General features: G+C 48.4%; 1 protein-coding gene across 5 annotated transcripts in view; it reads right to left on the bottom strand.

Moving 5' to 3' along the window:
* The window catches only part of ABCC1 (ATP binding cassette subfamily C member 1), a 155,489-nt gene that overhangs the window by 110,177 nt on the left and 24,573 nt on the right, over positions 1 to 20,739 (bottom strand). The window lies entirely within an intron of this gene.

Genomic DNA, 20,739 nt, shown 5'->3' with positions numbered 1-20,739 from the left:
ATTAATTTACTTTTAATAGGTAACATATTTCTGTGCTAAACTTTCCCCAACTACCCAAAATGGTACACTGTGAAAAATGAGTCTTGCTCCCTGAACTCAAAGCGCCCCCTTCCTACCCCACAGGCAAAACTCCTATATTGCTAACAATATATTGATATTCTTCCAAATATAGTTTATCTACTTTGTTTCCCCCAAAGGTGCCATAATACATACCTGTTTGGCACCTCACTTTTTTCCCCTTAATATTAGAAACTGATCTCTGTCAGTGCCAGAGATTTGCTTTATTGTTACTAGTTTAACCCTTTCTTTTGAACGAAGGGTAGAAGTGACAAGCTACCTCCCGCTCCTGGTCCCAAAATGGTCCCTCTCTCTAGAGGCGACACCATCCATTTCTTCTATATCCTTCCAGGAAACATTTTATGCATCTATAACAAAAATAAATACATATCTTCTGTAATCAGATGGAGAGAAACATACTCCACACCCTGTTTTGTACCATCCTTTCATCTCTTAAGAACAGATCTGAGAGATTATTCTACTCTGCCCATTTCCTCATCCTTTGCTCCAGCTGTTTTGTATGGATGGGCTTGACCTTACATAATCAGCTAATGGGGCACTAAGCTGCTCTCACAATGAAGCAGTGAATAAATCCAGGAAGTGCCTCATTTCACGCAAAGCAAGCATATTTGGAAGATAACTTTCTAGACGTGGACCTGCTGGACTAAAGAGTGTACGCATTTAAAATTTAAACGGTCGCTGAATCCAATGGGTACCATCAGTTTATTCTGCACCACGCAAAGTACCACGGTCATTGCTTCCCAAACTACAGTATACTAGAAGCTTTTGATCTCTGCCAATCTGATAATGGAAAATATCTCCCTGTAGCTTAACTTCCTTTCTTCATAATGATGAATGAAACTGAAGATTTTGCCACTTTGTGTGTTTAAAAGCAGTCAGTTTCTTCTCTTAAGAGGAAAAACCATAGGCTTAAATACCTATGCGTTATTAAATGGGACCGATCTGAACACCCATCTCCCCTGGGTAAACAGCCTCCAATAGCTTCCGGTCACCTTCCAGAGCCAATCCTTGCTTGCTTCATGAGGCCTTCCACGTCCACATTCAAGCTCCATCTGTTTCTTCTACGATTTCTCCCGCCCCATTTCCCAGTGTGTTAACTGGGCTATTCCTTCAAAGGAGCATTTATCAAGCCTGTGTCAGGCACTGTTCAAGGAACTAGAGATTTAGGAAGGCCTGTGGTCCCCGCCTTTAATGCATTCCCCAATTGCTGATCCAATGATTGGTGCTTTGGAATATGTCTTGCTAGATGCTCTTCCTGCCTTTCCATAGTAACAAACTCCTACTCATCCTTCAAAATCCAACTCAGAGACACCTCCTTTAAGAAGCCTTTCTCCTGGGCTTTCCTGGTGGCTCAGAGGTAAAGAATCCACCTAAAATACAGGAAACACAGGTTCGACCCCCGATCCAGGAAGATCACACAGGCTGTGATGCAACTAATGCCCGGGGGGCCACAACGGCTGAGCCCGAGCTCTAGAGCCCGGGAGCCGCAACTCCTGAAGCCCGCCGGCCTAGAACCCGTGGCTCTGCAACAAGAGAAGCCACCGCAGTGAGAAGTACATGCCCCGCAACTAGAGAGCGGCCCCCGCTCACTGCAACTGGAGAAAAGCAGCACCAAAGACCCAGCATAGCCAAAATAAAGAAACAAAATTATTAAAAAAAAAAAAAAAAAAAGCCTCACTCCCCAGACTATGAGAACAGCCCCCCCACACTGCAATGATGACTTACTTGTCCATCAGTACCTCTGTCCTGCCAGGACTTCTGACTCTTCTTCTCCTCACCCAGCAGGGACCCAGAGGTTACTGAGTAAACAAATGACCCAAACCAGGCCTCCCGTCCTCAGCATTATTTGCTACTTGTTTTCCAGGAAACAATCCATCCAGGTAGAACCTGACTATGATCCTGGCTTTATGGTCGGATGGATGTGGATTAAAAGGCGCTGACCTCACTTGCACCTGGGTGGGTTACTTAAAGTCTCCAAGCCTCCATCTCCTTACCAGTGTGGCCAGGGAAACATGCAGGCCTCGAAGAACTATCAAATAGGACTGTGCTTTGCACCAGCTGGTATGGTCTAGAGGTAGTAAGTGGTGGCTATTAGCTGCAGACCAATAATTAATAATAATCACCACCGCTACCCTCAGCGCTGCCTAGCATTAGGAAGCTTCAAGGACAAAGAAAAGTTCAAGTTCAGAAGTGAGCAAGCGGAAACTCGGGAGCACCCCAGGACACAGAACTCCAGGGAAGGAGAGGTAGGAGAAACGCTTAGCCAACGAAGGGGTTTGGGTTTATTCTTCAGAAGGCAGCTTCCTCCCCAGAGCCAGATGGCCAGCCCTGACGGAGAGGGCAGAGGAGGAATGAGGCAGGTCTTGAGAAGAGGAAATCTGACCGTGACCTTGAACTTGCACCACCTCCACGGCCACGACCACCCACCAATATGGCCCTGACCACAACTGTCACAGCAGTGATGTAACAAGGTCAGGGGCCTCTGGTGTGTTCCTCACTGGCCAGGTCTCTGATGAATCCTTTGTCCAAAGGGGGCTTCCCTCGTGGCTCAGTGGTGAAGAATCTGCCTCCCAATGCAGGAGGCCAGGGTTCAGTCCCTGGGTGGGGAAGATCCCCTGGAGAAGTAAATGGCAACTCACTCCAGCATTCCTGCCTGGGAAATCCCATGGACAGAGGAGCCTAGAGGGCTACAGCCCATGGGGTCAAAAAAGAGTCGGACAAGATTTAGTGACTAAACAACAACTGTCCAAGGGAACTGATCCCTGCCCCCATGCCCTTGATAACTCCTGGAGACAAGCAGCAGGGTCCCCTCTACTGAGGGCTTCCGGGGAAACAGGGAATGCTGAGGGCCATTAAAAGGCTTAAGGAAGGAGGATTCATGGAGACTACCAGCTACTTGCTGTCCCCAATTCCAGTGGTGACAGCTAACCCTGGTCTTCCTCCCTACGGTCTCTGCCTCCTCACACAGGGAGTTCCAGAAATCAAGCTGGTTGGAACGCTGCCCCGATTCTGCTGAGCTTCCATCAGTTCAGTTCAGTCGCTCAGTTGGGTCCGACTCTTTGTGACCCCATGGATTGCAGCACGCCAGGCTTCCCTGTACATCATCAATTCCCAAAGCTTGCTCAAACTCATGGCCATAGAGTCGGTGATGTCATCCAACCGTCTAATCTTCTGTCATCCCCTTCTCCTCTAGCCTTCAATCTTTCCCAGCATCAGGGTCTCTTCCAATGAGTCATTTCTTCGCATCAGGTGGCCAAAGGATTGGAGTTTCAGCTTCAACGTCAGTCCTTCCAATGGACACCCAGGACTGATCTCCTTTAGGATGGATTGGTTGGATCTCCTTGCAGTCCAAGGGACTCTCAAGAGTCTTCTCCAACACCACAGTTCAAAAGCATCAATTCTTCAGTTCAGTTCAGTTCAGTCACTCAGTCATGTCCGACTCTTTGTGACCCCATGAATCGCAGCACACCAGGCCTCCCTGTCCATCACCAACTTCCGGAGTTCACTCAGACTCACATCCATTGAGTCAGTGATGCCATCCAGCCATCTCATACTGGGTCGTCCCCTTCTCCTCCTGCCCCCAATCTCTCCCAGCATCAGAGTCTTTTCCAGTGAGTCAACTCTTCACATGAGGTGGCCAAAGTACTGGAGCTTCAGCTTTAGCATCATCCCTTCCAAAGAAATCCCAGGGTTGATCTCCTTCAGAATAGACTGGTTGGATCTCCTTGCAGTCCAAGGGACTCTCAAGAGTCTTCTCCAACACCACAGCTCAAACGCATCAATTCTTTGGCGCTCAGCCTTCTTCACAGTCCAACTCTCACATCCATACATGACTACTGGAAAAACCATAGCCTTGGCTAGACGGACCTTAGTTGGCAAAGTAATGTCTTTGCTTTTCAATATACTATCTAGGTTGGTCATAACTTTTCTTCCAAGGAGTAAGCGTCTTTTAATTTCATGGCTGCAGTCACCATCTGCAGTGATTTTGGAGCCCCCAAAAATAAAGTCTGACACTGTTTCTACTGTTTCCCTATCTATTTCCCATGAAGTGATGGGACCAGATGCCATGATCTTCGTTTCCTGAATGTTGAGCTTGAAGCCAACTTTTTCACTCTCCTCTTTCACTTTCATCAAGAGGCTTTTTAGCTCCTCTTCACTTTCTGCCATAAGGTCAGGGGTAGCGGCCTAGAGTGCCAGGCTGCGACGGCACAGGAACGGCCGAGAGGAGCTACCCTGTGTCCGAGGTCAGTGGCGCCGGCCGGGAGGAGTTACCCCGCGTCTGAGGCCAGGGGCGGCCGGGAGGAGGCACCCCGCGTCTGAGATCAGGGGCCACCAGGAGAAGCCACCTTGCGCCTGAGGCCAGGGGCGGTGACTTTGAGGAGCCACCCTGAGCCCGAGGTCAGGGCCAGTGGCCAGGAGGAGCAACCCGAGCAGTGGTGGCTGCGCAGGCACAGGAGGGCCTAGAGGAGCTATCCCATGTTGAAGTTCAAGAACAGTGGCGCTAAGGAGATACCCCTCATCCAAGGTAAGGAACAGCGGCGGTGCTTTGCTGGAGCAGCCGTGAAGAGATACCCCACGCCAAGGTAAGGGAAACCCAAGTAAGATCAATTCTTTAGCACTTAGCTTTCTTTATAGTCCAACTCTCACATCCATATATGACTACTGGAAAAGCCATAGCTTTGACTAGACGGACCTTTGTTGGCAAAGTAATGTCTCTGCTTTTTAATATGCTGTCTAAGTTGGTCACAGCTTTTCTTCCAAGGAGCAAGCATCTTTTAACCTCATGGCTGCAGTCACTATCTGCAGTGATTTTGGAGCCCCAAAACAAAGTCTGTCACTGTTTCCATTGTTTCCCCATCTATTGGCTATGAAGTGATGGGACTGGATGCTATGATCTTAGTTTCCTGAATGTTGAGTTTTTAGCCAGCTTTTTAACTCTCCTCTTTGACTTTCAACAAGAGGCTCTTTAGTTCTTCGCTTTCTGCCATAAGGGTGGTGTCATCTGTGTGTCTGAGGTTATTGATATTTCTCCCAGCAATTTCGATTCCAGCTTGTGTTTCATCCAGTACAGCATTTCTCATGCAGATAATATACTCTGCATATAAGTTAAATAAGCAGGGTGACAATATATAGCCTTGACATACTCCTTCCCCACCTTGGAACCAGTCTGTTGTTCCATGTCCGGTTCTAACTGTTGCTTCTTGACCTGCATACAGATTTCTCAGGAAGCAGGTAAGGTGGTCTGGTATATCCATCTCTTTTAGAATTTTCCACAGTTTGTTGTGATCCACACAATCAAAGGCATTGGCATAGTCAAGAAAGCAAAAGTAAATGCTTTTCTGGAACACTCATGTTTTTCTGATGATCCAATGGATGTTAGCAATTTGATCTCTGGTTCCTCTGCCTTTTCTAAACCAGCTTGAACATCTGCAAGCTCACGATTCATGTACTGTTGAAGCCTAGCTTGGAGAATTTTGAGCATTATTTTGCTAGCGTGTGAGATGAGTCCAACTGTACAGTAGTTTGAACATTCTTTGGCATTGCCTTTTTTGGGGATTGGAATGAAAACTGACCTTTCCAGTCCTGTGGCCACTGCTGAGTTTTCCAAATTTGCTGGCATATTGAGTGCAGCACTTTCACAGCATCATCTTTTAGGACTTGAAATAGTTCAACTGGAATTCCATCACTTCCACTACCTTTGTTCATAATGATGCTTCCTAAGGCCCACTTGACTTTGAAATCCAGGGTGTCTGGCTCTAGGTGAGTGATCACACCATTGTGGTTATCTGGGTCATGAAGATCTTTTTTGTACAGTTCTGCTGTGTATTCTTGCCACCTCTTCTTAATATCTTCTGCTTCTGTTAGGTCCATACCATTTCTGTCCTTTATTGAGCCCATCATTGCATGAAATGTTCCCTTGGTACCTTAATTTTCTTAAAGAAATCTCTAGTTTTTCTCATTCTATTGTTTTCCTCTGTTCCTTTGCATTTGATCACTGAGGAAGGCTTTTTTATCTCTCCTTGCTGTTCTTTGGAACTCTGCATTCAAATGGGCATATCTTTCCTTTTCTCCTTTGCCTTTAGCTTCTCTTGCTTTCTCAGCTATTTGCAACAACTCCTCAACCATTTTGCCTCTTTGCATTTCTTTTTTGGGGGATGGCCTTGATCTCTGCCTCCTGTACAATGTCAGGAACATCTGTTCATAGTTCTTCAGGCACTCTTATCAGACCTAATCCCTTGAATCTATTTGTCACTTTCACTGTATAATCGTAAGAGATTTTATTTAGGTCATACCTGGTCTAGTGGTTTCCCCTACTTTCTTCAATTTAAATCTGAATTTGGCAATAAGGAGTTCACGATCTGAGCCAAAGTCAGCTCCACCACTAGGAAACAAGTTCAGTGACAGGTAAGCAGTCTAGAACACGAACATCAGCACTGGCCCAGGCTCTGCATTTCCAGGGCTCTGGTCCAAGAAAATCTTAGAGGAGGAAAGGCACCCCCGACCATAATTGAGGCTTTTCTTCACAAGACATGTTCGTCCCCCTTTTATGTCCCTCTCTCCCCAGCGCTGAAATTCAAGGATCTGTGGAACACAGTCCAAGCCTACTTAGCCCACAAACTTTGGGAGTTCATAAAACTTCTATCGTGTGTTATCACGTGGTACTCTAACCTCGCTCGAAGCCAGCATGTTCTGAGCAGGATGGGCCATGCTCATCACTCAGCCCTCAGGAGAGGTAGCACTGCTGTTATCCCCATTGCACAGGTAAGGAAACCGAGGCAAGACAAGACATTTTCCCAAAAGTCATGCTGCAGTGGATATGAGTTGTCCAAGGCCCACACATATTTTCCCTTCTTTGATAACAGTGGGAGCTGTTGTTCTTACACAAATCCTTTGGTCAGCCACATGCTTGGGGCAAAGCTCCAGGGAATGAGTCTAGCTAATCAGCAGCTCCAGAACGTGGTCCAAATCTATCCAATCACTGCAAGGACACATGCTCCCTTGTCCCCAGTGATACAGAGTGAGGATATGGGGTTTACAGGCGTCTTAGCCATTTTATATTGAGCCATCACTGACTCCATGGGCATGAGTCTGAGCAAGCTCCGGGAGATGGTGAAGGACCGGTAAGCCTAGCGTGCTGCAGTCCATGGGATCACAAAGAGTCAGACAAGACTGAGCAACTGAACAACAGCCATTCGTAAGGAAAGCACCAAGAGTCGGGAGTGGAGGGAAGGGGTGGCACCACTAGGGCACGTGTGAAAATGAAGCTGATGTCATGCAAGGCAGAGATGAAAGAAATTGGAGCTTGGCGTTTTGTAGGCTGCTGGATCAAGCATCACCTGCAGCACACCCTCCCAGTGAATCTCTCCAATAAATTCAACAGTTACACAAGTTCGAAATAAATTTACTCTCACCTAAAAACACAAACTGTCCTAGTAATACAAGTTCTGATCCACTGCATCAACTTTTATTCAACAATACAATTCAGAATTTGACACAAGCGAATTTAGGCCACAGATACACCGTTACTAGTAGCATACTGCTGGGTAGGTTGCTGTTCTTCTCTCAGGCTCAAAAAGCCCACCAGCAAAATGGAGGTACTATCATCTCCTTCATGGGGAATCATAAAAAGCCCTAATAAATATTGATTATTACTATTATTTATAAGCTCTTCAGCTGAAATTTTGGAATTCACTCTTGTTCCTATTCTCTTTTCTCATCACCCGTCCTCCTTTCCCCTCAAAACTATCTGTCCCCTTGTCCCTTTTCTTACAGGTCCAATTTTCTTCTCTGCTGTGTGACCTTAGACAAGTTATTTAACCTCTCTAAGCCTCACTTTATTGTTGTGGGCTCCAAAATCACTGCAGATGCTGACTGCAGCCATGAAGTTAAAAGACACTTACTCCTTGGAAGAAAAGTTATGACCAACCTAGATAGCATCTTCAAAAGCAGAGACATTACTTTGCCAACAAAGGTCCATCTAGTCAAAGCTATGGTTTTTCCTGTGGTCATGTATGGATGTGAGAGTTGGACTGTGAAGAAAGCTGAGCACCGAAGAGTTGATGCTTTTGAACTGTGGTGTTGGAGAAGACTCTTGAGAGCCCCTTGGACTGCAAGGAGATCCAACCAATCCATTCTGAAGGAGATCAGCCCTGGGATTTCTTTGGAGGCAACGATGCTAAAGCTGAAACTCCAGTACTTTGGCCACCTCATGCAAAGAGTTGACTCATTGGAAAAGACTCTGATGCTGGGAGGAATTGGGGGCAGAAGGAGAAGGGGACGACAGAGGATGAGATGGCTGGATGGCATCACTGACTCGATGGACTCGAGTTTGAGTGAACTCCGGGAGTTGGTGATGGACAGGGAGGCCTAGTGTGCTGCGATTCATGGGGTCGCAAAGAGTCGGACACGACTGAGCAACTGAACTGAATTGAACTGAAGCCTCACTTATGACTACGGCTAAGAATCAGTTCAGTTCAGTCACTAAGTCATGTCCGACTCTTTCTGACCCCAAGGACTGCAGCACAGTCCTTGGGACTGTGACCCCAAGGACTGCAGGGAAGCCAGGCTTCCCTGTACATCACCAACCCCCTGGGTTTACTCAAACTCATGTCCGTCGAGTTGCCATCCAACCACCTCATTCCCCTGCCATCCCCTTCTCCTCTTGCTTTCAATCTTTCCTAGAATCAGGGTCTTTTCCAATGATTCAGCTCTTTGCATCAGGTGGCCAAAGGATTGGAGCTTAAGCATCAGTCCTTCCAGTGAATATTCAGGACTGATTTCCTTTAGGATCGACTGCTTGGATCTCCTTGCAATCCAAGGGACTCTCAAGAGTCTTCTTCAATACCACAGTTCTAAAGCATCAGTTCTTCGGTGCTCAGCTTTCTTTATGGTCCAATTCTCACATCCATATATGACTACTGGAAAAACCCTAGCTTTGACTAGACGGACCTTTGTTGGCAAAGTAATGCTCTGCTTTTTATTATGCCATCTAGGTTGGTCATAGCTTTTCTTCCAAGGAGCAAGCATCTTTTAATTTCATGGCTGCAGTCACCATCTGTAGTGATTTGGGAGCCCCCCAAAATAAAGTCTTTCACTGCTTTCATTGTTTCCCCATCTATTTGCCATGAAGTGATGGGACTGGATGCCACGATCTTAGTTTTCTGAATGTTGAGTTTTTAGCCAGCTTCTTCACTCTCCTCTTTCACTTTCATCAAAAGGCTCTCTAGTTCTTCTTCGCTTTCTGCCATAAGAGCGGTGGTATCTGCATATCTGAGGTTACTGATATTTCTCTCAGCAATCTTGACTCCAGCTTGTGCTTCATCCAACCTGGCATTTTGCATGATGTACTCTGCATGTAAGTTACATAAGCAGGTTGACAATATACAGCCTTGACGCACTCGTTTCCCAATTTGTAACTGAGTTTCCCCTTAAGTCAGTCTCTCCCATCAGGAAGCTTCCATAAGCCTCTTATCCTCATCCATCAGAGGGCAGACGGAATGAAAACCACAATCACAGGGAACTAATCAGACTGATCACATGGGCCACAGCCTTGTCTAATTCAATGAAACCATGAGCCAGCAGGGCCACCTAAAACAGACGGGTCATGGCGGAAAGTTCTGACAAAACGTGGTCCACTGGAGAAGGGAATCGCAAACCAGTTCAGTATTCTTGCCTTGAGAACTCCATGAATGGTATGAAAAGGCAAAAAGATAGGATGGCTAAGAATACTTATCTCCTATAGCTATAGGTCCAGGGCTCAGTGTCATATATTAACACTTGATAAAGAGCTGTTGTCACTAACCTTAATTCTTACATCAGTAATAAAAATAAATGAAGTTTATAGCATTATACTCAATATGACAAAGTATTTATAATAATACCCCCTAGCTTTAACTGAGCACTAACTATATGCCAGGCACTGCTTCCCTGCACTTCATGTGAATAAACTCATTTCTTCTTAATGATTACACGGAAGGCAGGTTCTGTTTTGATCCCCATTTGGTAAAAGAGGAAACTGTGACACAGAGAAGTTAAATAATTTGCCTGAGATCACACAGTTTGTAAGGGATGAGGCTGGGGCTCAAACCTAGGAAGCTTGACTACCGAGTCACCCCATCCCTGACAATGACTCCCAGTGATGGGCAATGTAAGAATTTTAACAGGATTTTCTGGAGCACATGCCTTTACCCACGGGGTATGTAGGCCAAGAAGAAGATGTGAACGTATCCAAAGACCACCAAGTTCAGAACCAATTACCTGTAACAGCGTCCTACAGCTGCTGACGCAAATTTATTTATACCATAAACATCATGGTTTGAAACAACACTGATTTTTTTTTTCATCCCATAGTTCTACAGGTCAGAAGTCTGAAATGGGTCTGACCAGGCTAAAGTCAAGATGCTGTCAGACCTGAATTCCTTCTGCAGACTCTCAGGGAGGATGCATTCCCTCACCTTTCCCAGCTCCTGGAAGCCGCCCACACTCCTTGCTGACGGCCCATTCTTCCTTGTTCACAGCCGGCAGCGTCAGGTCAGGTCCTCCTCAGGCTGCCATCTCTCCGGTTCTCTCCTCTGTCTCCCTCCTCCACTTTATAAGGACCCTGGTGATTACCCTGGGCCCACCAGATAACCCAAGACGATGGCACGTTTTCAAGGTTAGCTGATGAGCAACCCTAGTTCCACCTTCATTCCTTTGGCCACGTAACTGTAACGCAGTCACAGGTTCAGGGGATTTGTTATAGCCATCTGTGGGGAAGCCACCGTTGTGCCGACCACGCCCTTGGGTTTATTCTGGTCCATCCCAAATACTCTATGGATGTCCAGGGACACCATCGCTCCCCTTAGCTGGGTCAGATTCAGAAGCCATCACAGTCCTGCCAGCTTCAAGCAAGACCTCACACCATCTGCTGGGATGCTGACCGGCCCTTTCAGCTCAGCTGTGCTTGTCCCAGGAGTGCCTGGGTACCAGTTGTCCCCTCTGCTAGAGCCCAGGGTCTCTGCGGTGCTACCCTTATAGCCCCAGCCTGGCCGACACAGCTTCACAGACACTTGGCTGGGGCCTGAGTAGTAGTAGTAGTTGTTGTTGTTGTTTGGGTCTGATGAGACAACACAAACAGCCCTGCCTAGGACCCAGCTAGCCGACCTGAGGACAGGACGGAAGCTGCCGAGAGGAGGATGGGCAGACAGCAGGCGGGGGGTATGACTGTGAACCTGAACTGCTGCTCAGTGTCACCAGCATCAGGGAGCGCAGTCGCTCTGATGCTGTCCAGTAACGAGGACCTACCAGGACCACGCTGTTCCCCGGGGCCTGAACAGCCATTTTCCCATTCAACTGTCTCGATAATGTACAACCAGCAGGTTTCCACGGCTCGATGGACAATTCTTAATCATGAGATCCCTATGTGCCAATACCCTTCAGAGGTAAATAAGGTTTCCATTCTCAGTTTCGTACTATTACAAGAGGTAGCTACTAAACAAACAACTCTGTGTATGCCTAGACAGCAAACGCCCTGATGAAGAGTCAGGGAAACAGAAGATCACGGTGGGCGCTGGATGCTCCTCTGATACCAGGTGGACAGGAAAGGGCTCTGGGCCAAAATGACAGCTGAGTGACGACGTGAAGCAAACAAAGACACGTGTGCTGCCTTCTACTTTCTATGGAAACAGAAAGACTGAGGGCTGGTTAAGGTTCTTAGTAGCGTGTGCCAGGACTGATCTAAGTGCTTTACATCACAAACAACTGTAGGAGACACGGCCTAGAGAACAGTTAAACCCATCTTACAGATACAGAAACTGAGGCTGAGTCCTATAGCCTGTAGGCAACATGAATAGCCAAGGATCTGAATTTCAGTGCAGACGCGTCTATGTACACAGAAAATGTACTGTTTGCAATCTCTGTCATGTGCCTGTACCCCTATTGCTATTTAAAATTAGTATCGAAGAGGATGCAGATGCTTGTCCAGGCAGGGAAATGTTCTTAGCAGGAGACAAGAACAACAAAAGCTAACATTTTGTTAACATGGAAAGTGAATATCTCCAGGGGGTAGGGCTGAAGCTAGTGAGAGGAAGGTGACTACTAGTTTTTGTTTTATTTCCTTTGTACTGTCTGAATTTTTTTACTCTGCATGTATTACTTCTAAAAAATAACAAAAACAAAACTAGTTCACACTTTAAATAAACAGCAGCAGCGGGAGTTTATTGAATGTAGAAATTTCCAAATGCTGAGCTGGGAATAAAGAAAAAGCACATATTGTGGGGCTGCCTAGTCTATTAGGACACAGTTGCCATGCCAGACCCTGTGTGTGGACTTTCCAGGTGGTACTAGTGGTAAAGAATCTGTCTGCCAATGCAGGAGATGCAGGATCGATCCCGGGTAGGGAAGATTCCCTGGAGGAGGAAATGGCAGCCCACTCCATTCTTGCCTGGAAAATTCCATGGGCAGAGGAGCCTGGTGGGCTGCAGTCCACAGGGTCGCAAAGACTTACTGGGCACACGAAGCTTTCTAAGGGTGAGTCCCTTTAAACCTCACAGCAGCCCTGCAGAGTCGTGACTGTGAAAATGCCACCTTTTCAGGGGAGAACTGTGAGGCTCACAGAGTTTACAGAACTGGCTCAGGGTCACACAGCCAGGAAGACACAGGCAACATGGGAATTTGAACCCGCGCACGGTCTGACCCTGAGTTCTTAACTTCTGGGCTCTACCATCTCTCAGCCAGGCTCTTGGAACGCTAAGGGCTTTGCAAGGCCAATGGCCCCAACCCAGAGGCAGCCTGGAAGGCCATGCTGTCCTCAGGCTTTGGGGATTCCAAGGTCATCTGTACGAAACAGAGAACCAATGTGCTGACTCAGACACAGAAATCTTCTACAGCTCGTCCCCTCAATGTGAGCCATGCAGGGTGATGGTTAAGAACTGTGCTTCAAGGTCTGGGCTCTAGCCCCCTTCAGGTCACTGATGACTGCCCCAAAACAAGGCTTCTCGAGCTCAGCACTACTAACAATTGGGGCTGGAACATTCTTTGTTTCAAGGGGCTGGCCCGTGCACTGTAGGGTGTTGAGCAGCATTTCTGACCTCCACCCAGTAGAGGCCAATAGCGCTCATTAGACTGAATCCCCATAAACCACCCTGGGAGGCAGGTATTATAATTAAACCCATTTTACAGAGTAAGAAACGAAGGTGGCATATACAGCCAGCTGTGACAATTACAATGTCTCAGAGATTGCCAAACGTCCCTCCTGGTGGGGGCGGGGGAGAATGGGCAAACTGCCCCCACTACACTAATGCAGTGGCCTTGCCAGGCCTGGGTTTCTTTATCTGTGAAATGAGACTTAATTCCAGGACCTTCCTATTGTAGAATGATCAAAAGGGTGAGATGGTCCGAAAGGCTCCAGTTTCAGTTCTTGGCCAAGAGGCTAATCAACAGACACAAGTGCAAGGTTCCACTCATTCACTTGTTCAATTACTCCATCATACAAGAATATGTACTGACTAGCTACTCTGTGCCAAGCTCTGGGCTCAGCGTGGGGACACAGGGATCAATCAGGCACCAACCCTGCCCTCTTAAGACTCACAGTCCATGGAAGATACAAGCTCACGATTCAAAACATAATTACAAGGGACAACGCTTCCTGTGAAGGGGGGAAAGCGACGGGACAGAAAATAACAGGATGAGGGTCTGGGAAGGGTCAGGAGCAGCCAGCCGCTCAGAGATGGGGGAAACATGTACAAGGAGGGGGAAAGAGACCCCAGTGCCTGTCCACCCTTTCAGAAATGGAGAAGTAAGAGGAGGAGGGGGAGAAAGGAGAAAGGAAATAAAAGGAACACGAACGGCAGCGCCAGCTACAAAGCGTGGGGACCCTGGAGCCGGTGAGCCTGGGTTTAAATCCAGTTGCCACTTGGCTCTCGGCCTTCAGAAAATTAGCTCATCTCTCTCGCCCTGGCCCCTCATCTACAAAACAGGACTAATAATGGCATTAATGCTCGGATCCCCTGTGAGCAGAGGGTAGGAGGGGAGAACTTGGCTTGCTGGAGGGGCCCCGTCAGCAGCAGGGGCTGGGATGCTGGGATGGAGAGATTACAGAACAGGCTCCAGGCTCAGTGCCACCAGCCACGATACAGGGTACAAGCCCAGGGGGTGGACACGCAGCCCAACAACAGCAGTAACAGCAGTAATAAGATGGCAGCCTGACTGAGACGCCAAGTGCCACGCCCTGGGTTCAATGTGCATCAGTCCCTTCCACCATCACCAGCACCGCCCTGTGAGGGAGGCTCTGATTATTTCCATCTTATAGGAAGGGACACAGAGGCAAACGGAGGTGAGAAGAATTGCTGTAAGGGACCTGGGCAGCACCTGGCAGAGCCCGGATTCAAACCTAGAGACTAGGCCAGCTCCCCAGCAAAGGGAGGAAGGAGATCAGGAGGATCGAGCCAAGGACCGGGGCCCACCATGGACGGGCAGGGATGGAGAGAGAGGCGACAGGCCGTGGATAAAGCCCATGTGCAGAACGGTCCTGGGTGAGAGATCCCCGGCAAAGGAGCAGCTCTGGAGCAAAAGGGAAGCTTGAGAGGAAGAAAGCTGGGAGGTCTGAGTTAGGTCAGGGGACCTGCTGGGCTTTGGGACATTAATCTTGTTTACAGGGACAGCAGGGGGCCTCCAGCGCCCCACGCGGTCCTGGAAGAGAGCCGGGCAAGGTCTGAGGCTGCCGCCCGACACAGCAGTGGAGAAGGCGCCCTTGCCAGCATCACGCTGTGGGCAGAGCCGAAGCCCTCCCCCAGCTCTGACTCACCAGAGCTAAGAATAAAGCCCAGGGACCTGGGGGGAGGGGCAGGGCACCAGCCAGCCCTCACCCCCAGCGCCTGGGAAAGCCCTGGCCCTGCCCAGGAGGGAGCCCCAAAATCCCTGCCGAATCCTCACACCCAGGCTGCAGATTTGGACACTTTGGTGAGAAAGGGACAGGAGAGACATGCCAAACTAAGGCTCCAGCCTAAACAGCACTTCCAGGGCCAAGAAGAAAACAGCCATGCCTGCCCATCACGGGTGTCTGAGTGTCAGCCTCAGGCGGCCTGCTCCGACCTGCCTTGACCCCAATCCGCTCAGCGAGCACCTCGGGGCCTCTCCAGGGCCCTTCCCCATAAAGCACACACTTGTCCCTGCGCTCTCCATCCAGCCCTGACCCCTTTGCCGAGACTCCTCGGATCAGATGCCAGGGCTTCACCCAGGCCTCCATCTGGTCAGGTTCCAGGGACCGCTAAGGAGTCACAAGTGTGCCAGGCACAGGAACATGTCTGGGGACAAACAGGACAGACAGCGTCTCTCCATCCAGCGAGCACCAGTCCAAGGGCTGAGGGCCCTGCAGTGAACGGCAGGGACAAACGGCCTACCCTCCTGGGACTGACAGTCTAGACTGATGATAGGAGATAGAGCATCAGCTAGAGGGGATACATACACACACACACTACAGATTATACAAAATACATATATAATGTCTGCGTGTGATGATGACGATCAAAAGGACTCAGACAAGGTACAGGTGAGCGAGGGCTTGAAGGAAACAAGGAAGTAAGCAGTTTGGGGAAAGAATCTGAGAGAAAAGCACTCCAAGTAGAAAAAACAGCAAGTGCAAAGGCCTGGAGGTAGGAACACATCTGGCATTCGGGAGCAGTAAGACAGAGCCCAATATAATCCAAGAGTAACAACAGATGCAGTCAGGGAGGAAGGTGGGAGACGGGGAAGGACAGACCGCGCAGGACTCACAGGCCATCGGAGGGATTCTGACTTTCACTGAGTGACACGGATACTGTGGATCTGATGTGTCTTCATCTGCTTTACGTTTTCAGATAGTGGTTCTGAACCAGATGCAAGTTATCCCCCAGGAGACACCTGACAATGTGTGGAGGCATTTTCAGTGTCATTCCTGAAATGGGGCTGAGCATTTCGCAGGAGGAAGTCAAGGCTACTGCTAAAGTCCACAATCCCCGGACAGCCTCCCAGCAGAGAATCACTTGGCCTCAAATGTCAGTAGAGCTGAGGCTGAGAAATCCCGTTTTAATAGAATCCTGGCCTCTTACCAAGGTTAGAGGCCGTATTCTCCAACCCCTTTATCAGGCAGACAGAGTTTCAGCTACTCACCATGCATCACTGGGCAAGCAACTAAGCCTCAGTTTCCACATCTGTAAACTGGGAACACAAATCAGATGATGCAAACACACACTCAGTTAAGCAAGAACCAGAGCATACGGCAGGTGGGCAACAAATGTCCCTGCTATTCCTGTCTAACTGCCAGGGGTCCACCTCTTGCTCTGTCCCTTCCACACTTTCAGCCTCACCAAACAATTCTCTCATCCAACAAAGATGTTCTGTGCCCCCACAATGTGCCAGGAACTGTGGTGGCCAGAGTCCACCAAAATGCCCATCTCCCAATCCCAGAATGAGTGAGGGTATTACCATACTTGACAAAAGGGACCTTGCATATGTGATTAAGTTGAAGATCTTGCGATGCAAGATGATCCAGGTGGGCCCCATGGACTCACAAGGAAATCACAAGGGTAAAGAGAGGGGCAGGGGGGCTGGAGTCAGAGAAGATGTGTTGACCAAAGCCAAGGTCAAAGTGATGCAGGACCAGGAGTCAATGAACGCAGGCGAGTGGCCTCAAGACACTAGAAAACCCAAGGAAATGGGCTCTCTCCAAGTGCCACCTGAAGGAACACAGCACCACATTTTGGCCTCTGACCTCCTAACTCTAAGAGAATAAATCTGTACTGCTTTAAGCCAAAAGTTTGCAGTGATTCGTTACAGCGGCCACAGGACACTCATACAGCAGAGCCAGCAGGGGGACAAGGGCTGGACAGGGAGGCCCCCAGCAAGAGACACACCTGCCCGCCTCCATGCCCTCCTGCAGGCCCTGGCCCCTGCCCTGCTCTGAGTCAAGGTCAGCCTCATGGTACCTGCTCCCCGATGCCCTGGCTTCTGCTGGCCCAGGGCACTTCCGACACCTTCCTGAAGGATGGGCTCATCCTTGCCTCCCCCTGAGGGGAGCTGGGAATGATGGAAAACATTGACTCATTTTTAAGTTCATTTTAAAAGGTCATGCATGACTCAAATTAAGTTCATAAATGCGTGTATGTGTGTGCGGGTATACACACACACACACCATGGACTGTAGTTCACCCGGCTCCTCTGTCCACAGAATTCTCCAGGCAAGAATACTGGAGTGGGTAGCCACTTCCTTCTCCAGGGGATCTTTCCAACCCAGGGATCAAACACAGGTCTCCTGTCTTGCAGGCAGATTCTTCACTGTCTGAGCCACCAGGGAAGCCCCAAGATATATATACATATACACACACATATATATATACACATATATATATAGGCAAATAGTAAAAAGTTACTCTTCCTTCCTCTTCCCCATAAGCCCATCCGCTCTGCACGGTCCCAACTGCCCTCCACTTGGGTGACTGCCAACCTTTCACTATTCCAAACAATGACACAATGAATTCCCTTAGAAAGCACTCCTTAAGCTACAGAAAACATGGATAGCCTGACCCGAAGACCAACACGGCTTCCCTTGATCGCTCGAAAGCTCTGCAGGCAGAAAACAAGGTGGCCCAGGGTACCCGTGACAACCTAGAGACACAGAATGAGAATCAGGACACTGAAGATAAACACTGACCCAGGGACTCCTGTGGGGATACAGTCCTTAAAGCATGACGAAATACACTCAAAGAAAATGCAGTCACTCTGCCCCACGTTCACCGACCGCCAGCCAGGACGTGGACACGAGCCGAGTGCCCAGCGATGGATGAAAGGGTAAGGACAATGCGGTACACACACACGGTAACATATCACTCAACCATAAATAAAGGAAATCCTGCCATTCATGACAACACAGGTGAGCCCTGAGGGCATCATGCTGAGTGAAATGTCAGACAAAGACAGTGCTCTGTGTCCATTTACACGTGGAACCCAAAAAACGGAACTCAAATGGGGAAGACGACGGTTGCCAGGGGCTGACGCTGGGGGAAATGGGGAGATATTGGTCAAAGGTCATGCTTCCAGTTGTAAGATGAGTAAGTTCTGGGGATCTAATGTCCAGGGTAGTGACTACAATTAATAACACGGTACTGTATACTTCAAAATGGTCAAGAGAGTAGGTCTTAACAATTATCACCACAAAATGAAGACAAAAAAGGTAATTACGGTGGGGCTAGAGGTGGTAACTAACCTCACTGCAGTAATCATTTCACGATATACACATGTATCAAATCGTCACGCAGCGCAGCTTCAAATTACATATGTTGTATGTCACTAATACCTCAATGAAGGACTTACTGGGGAGCTCAGCTGGTAAAGAATCCGCCTGCAACGCAGCAGACCCCGGTTCAATCCCTGAGTCGGGAAGATCCCTAGAGAAGGGACAGGCTACCCACTCCAGTATTCTTGGGCTTCCCTGGTGGCTCAGTGGGTAAAGAATCTGCCTGCAATGTGGGAGACCTGGGTTCAATTCCTGGGTTGGGAAGATCTCCTGGAGTGGGGCATGACAACCCACTCCAGCATTCTTGCCTGGAGCATCCCCATGGACAGAGGAGCCTGGCGGGCTACAGTCCTGGGGTCGCAGAGTCAGACACGACTGGGTCACGAAGCACAGACACAACACGTCACTAAAATCTCAGTAAAGCTAACTCAGCACAGCCCACAGAAATACAACACAGGCCACATATGGAATTTCAATGTGCAGTCACATTAAAACAAAAACAAAAGCAGGTGAAATGACTGGATATGGATTTGCTGCAATAAGACACAGCCACAGACTATTTTTTCTTCCCTCACTGTGCCACATGGCTTGCGGGATCTATAGTTCCCAAACCAGGATCAAACTCAGGCCCCAACAGTGAGAGCATGGAGTCCTAACCACTGGGCTGCCAGGGAATTCCCAACCCATGACCTTTTGATAAATATGAAACCCTTTTGAAAGCTAACCTGAAATCATACAATAAGAAAGGAAAAGAGTGACACACCATGAGAAGGTATGTGATTGCTTCCATGTAAACCAAACCTGACAAATGTTTATGCCACCCCAGCCTCCCAACAGGCGGCCCGATCCGCCTCCAGTCCACCCTCCACACCACAGCCGAGGGGACAGCGTCAGCCGACAACCCCATCCCACTCCACCCCGGCCACAACTCCTCACGGCAGCCTCTGGCTCTCGCCCTTCCTTGCTGTTCTTGGACCACCCAATGCCTTGGGGCCTCTGCATGCCCAGTTTCCTCTGCCCTGACTTCCACTCAGAGGCATCCTTTGATTCTGCAACGAAACATCCCTTCCTCTGGAGGCCTGCCCAACCCCGAAGCCCTGTTCAAACAAACCCCTCACTGAACTCTGTTTCCTTTAGGCACTCACCAAACTCTGTCCTTACATTTCTTTTAGATATGATTTATTTGTTGACATCATCTGTTATTCAACATTTTATACGTTACGGAACATGCAAAAATATAGCATATATTATGTACAGTGTGGGCTTGCCACGTGGCTCAGTGGTAAATAATCCGCCTGCCAAGTAGGAGACATGGGTTTGATCCCTGGGTTGGGAAGATCCCCTGGAGAAGGAAATAGCAACCTGCTCCAGTATTCTGGCCTGGGAAATCCCATGGACAGAGGAGCCTGGCCGGCTACAACGAGTGGGGTCGCAAAAGAGTCGGACATGACTTGGCGAATAAACAACAATAATATACAGTGTATGACTGAGATAAACCGTATGAATTACCAGGTAGGTCACAGGCTGGCAAGCTGCAATGCATGGGCCAGATTTGCCCAGATTGCTGCTTCTGCACAGTCCCCAAACTAGGAATGGACTCCACAATTTTAAAATTTTAAATGTTAAACAAAAAAAAGACAGTTTGCTTTTTGCCAAGGGTGTGGCTTGATGTTGCCTCTTGTATTGCAAAGCCTACAATATTTACAACCTGGCCCGCCGCAGAAAAAGTCTGCCAAACCCTGGATACAAGCCAAGAAACACTGAATGCATTTCACATAGCTCCATCAAATGCTACTAATTTTTTTTAATATTTATTTTTTGACTTATTTTTTGCTGCATGAGGTCTTAGTTGCAACATGAGGGATCTTCATTGAGGTGCACAGGTGTAGTTGCCCCTTGGCGTGTAGGATCTTAGTTCCCCAACCAGGGATCGAACTCACATCCCCTGCAACGGAAAACGGATTCTTAACCACTGGACCGCCAGGGAAGTCCCTGATGCTACTAACTTTCTATGTTACTTCTTCTGCATCCCGCTCTCCCACCAGACTGTCAGTCCCAGGTCTGGTTCCTGGATGTACCACTCCCTGTTTCTTCACCTGCAGGTCCTGGCATGTGGCAGGCACTTGTGAGCACCTGTGGAAGCCATGAGCAGGCACCAGAATGAGTCTCAGCAAACTGCAAACTGGATGCAGCCACCATGTGTGATCCCGCCGGGCACACGCTCCACCAGCTCTTAAGGACACAAAGATAGGCAAATGGAGTGATGGGATGTTCCAAATCGATAGTGGTGATGGACCTACAGCTCCGTGACTATAATAAAAGCTGCCAAATTATACATTTTAAATGGGCAAATTACATGACATGTGAACTATTAATATATCTCAGTAAAGCTGGCTTTTAAAAAAAAAAAAAAA

The sequence above is a fragment of the Ovis aries genome, chromosome 24, assembly GCF_016772045.2.
Source record: "Ovis aries strain OAR_USU_Benz2616 breed Rambouillet chromosome 24, ARS-UI_Ramb_v3.0, whole genome shotgun sequence".
NCBI lineage: Eukaryota > Metazoa > Chordata > Mammalia > Artiodactyla > Bovidae > Ovis > Ovis aries.
This window is presented reverse-complemented; position numbering and strand designations above follow the sequence as displayed.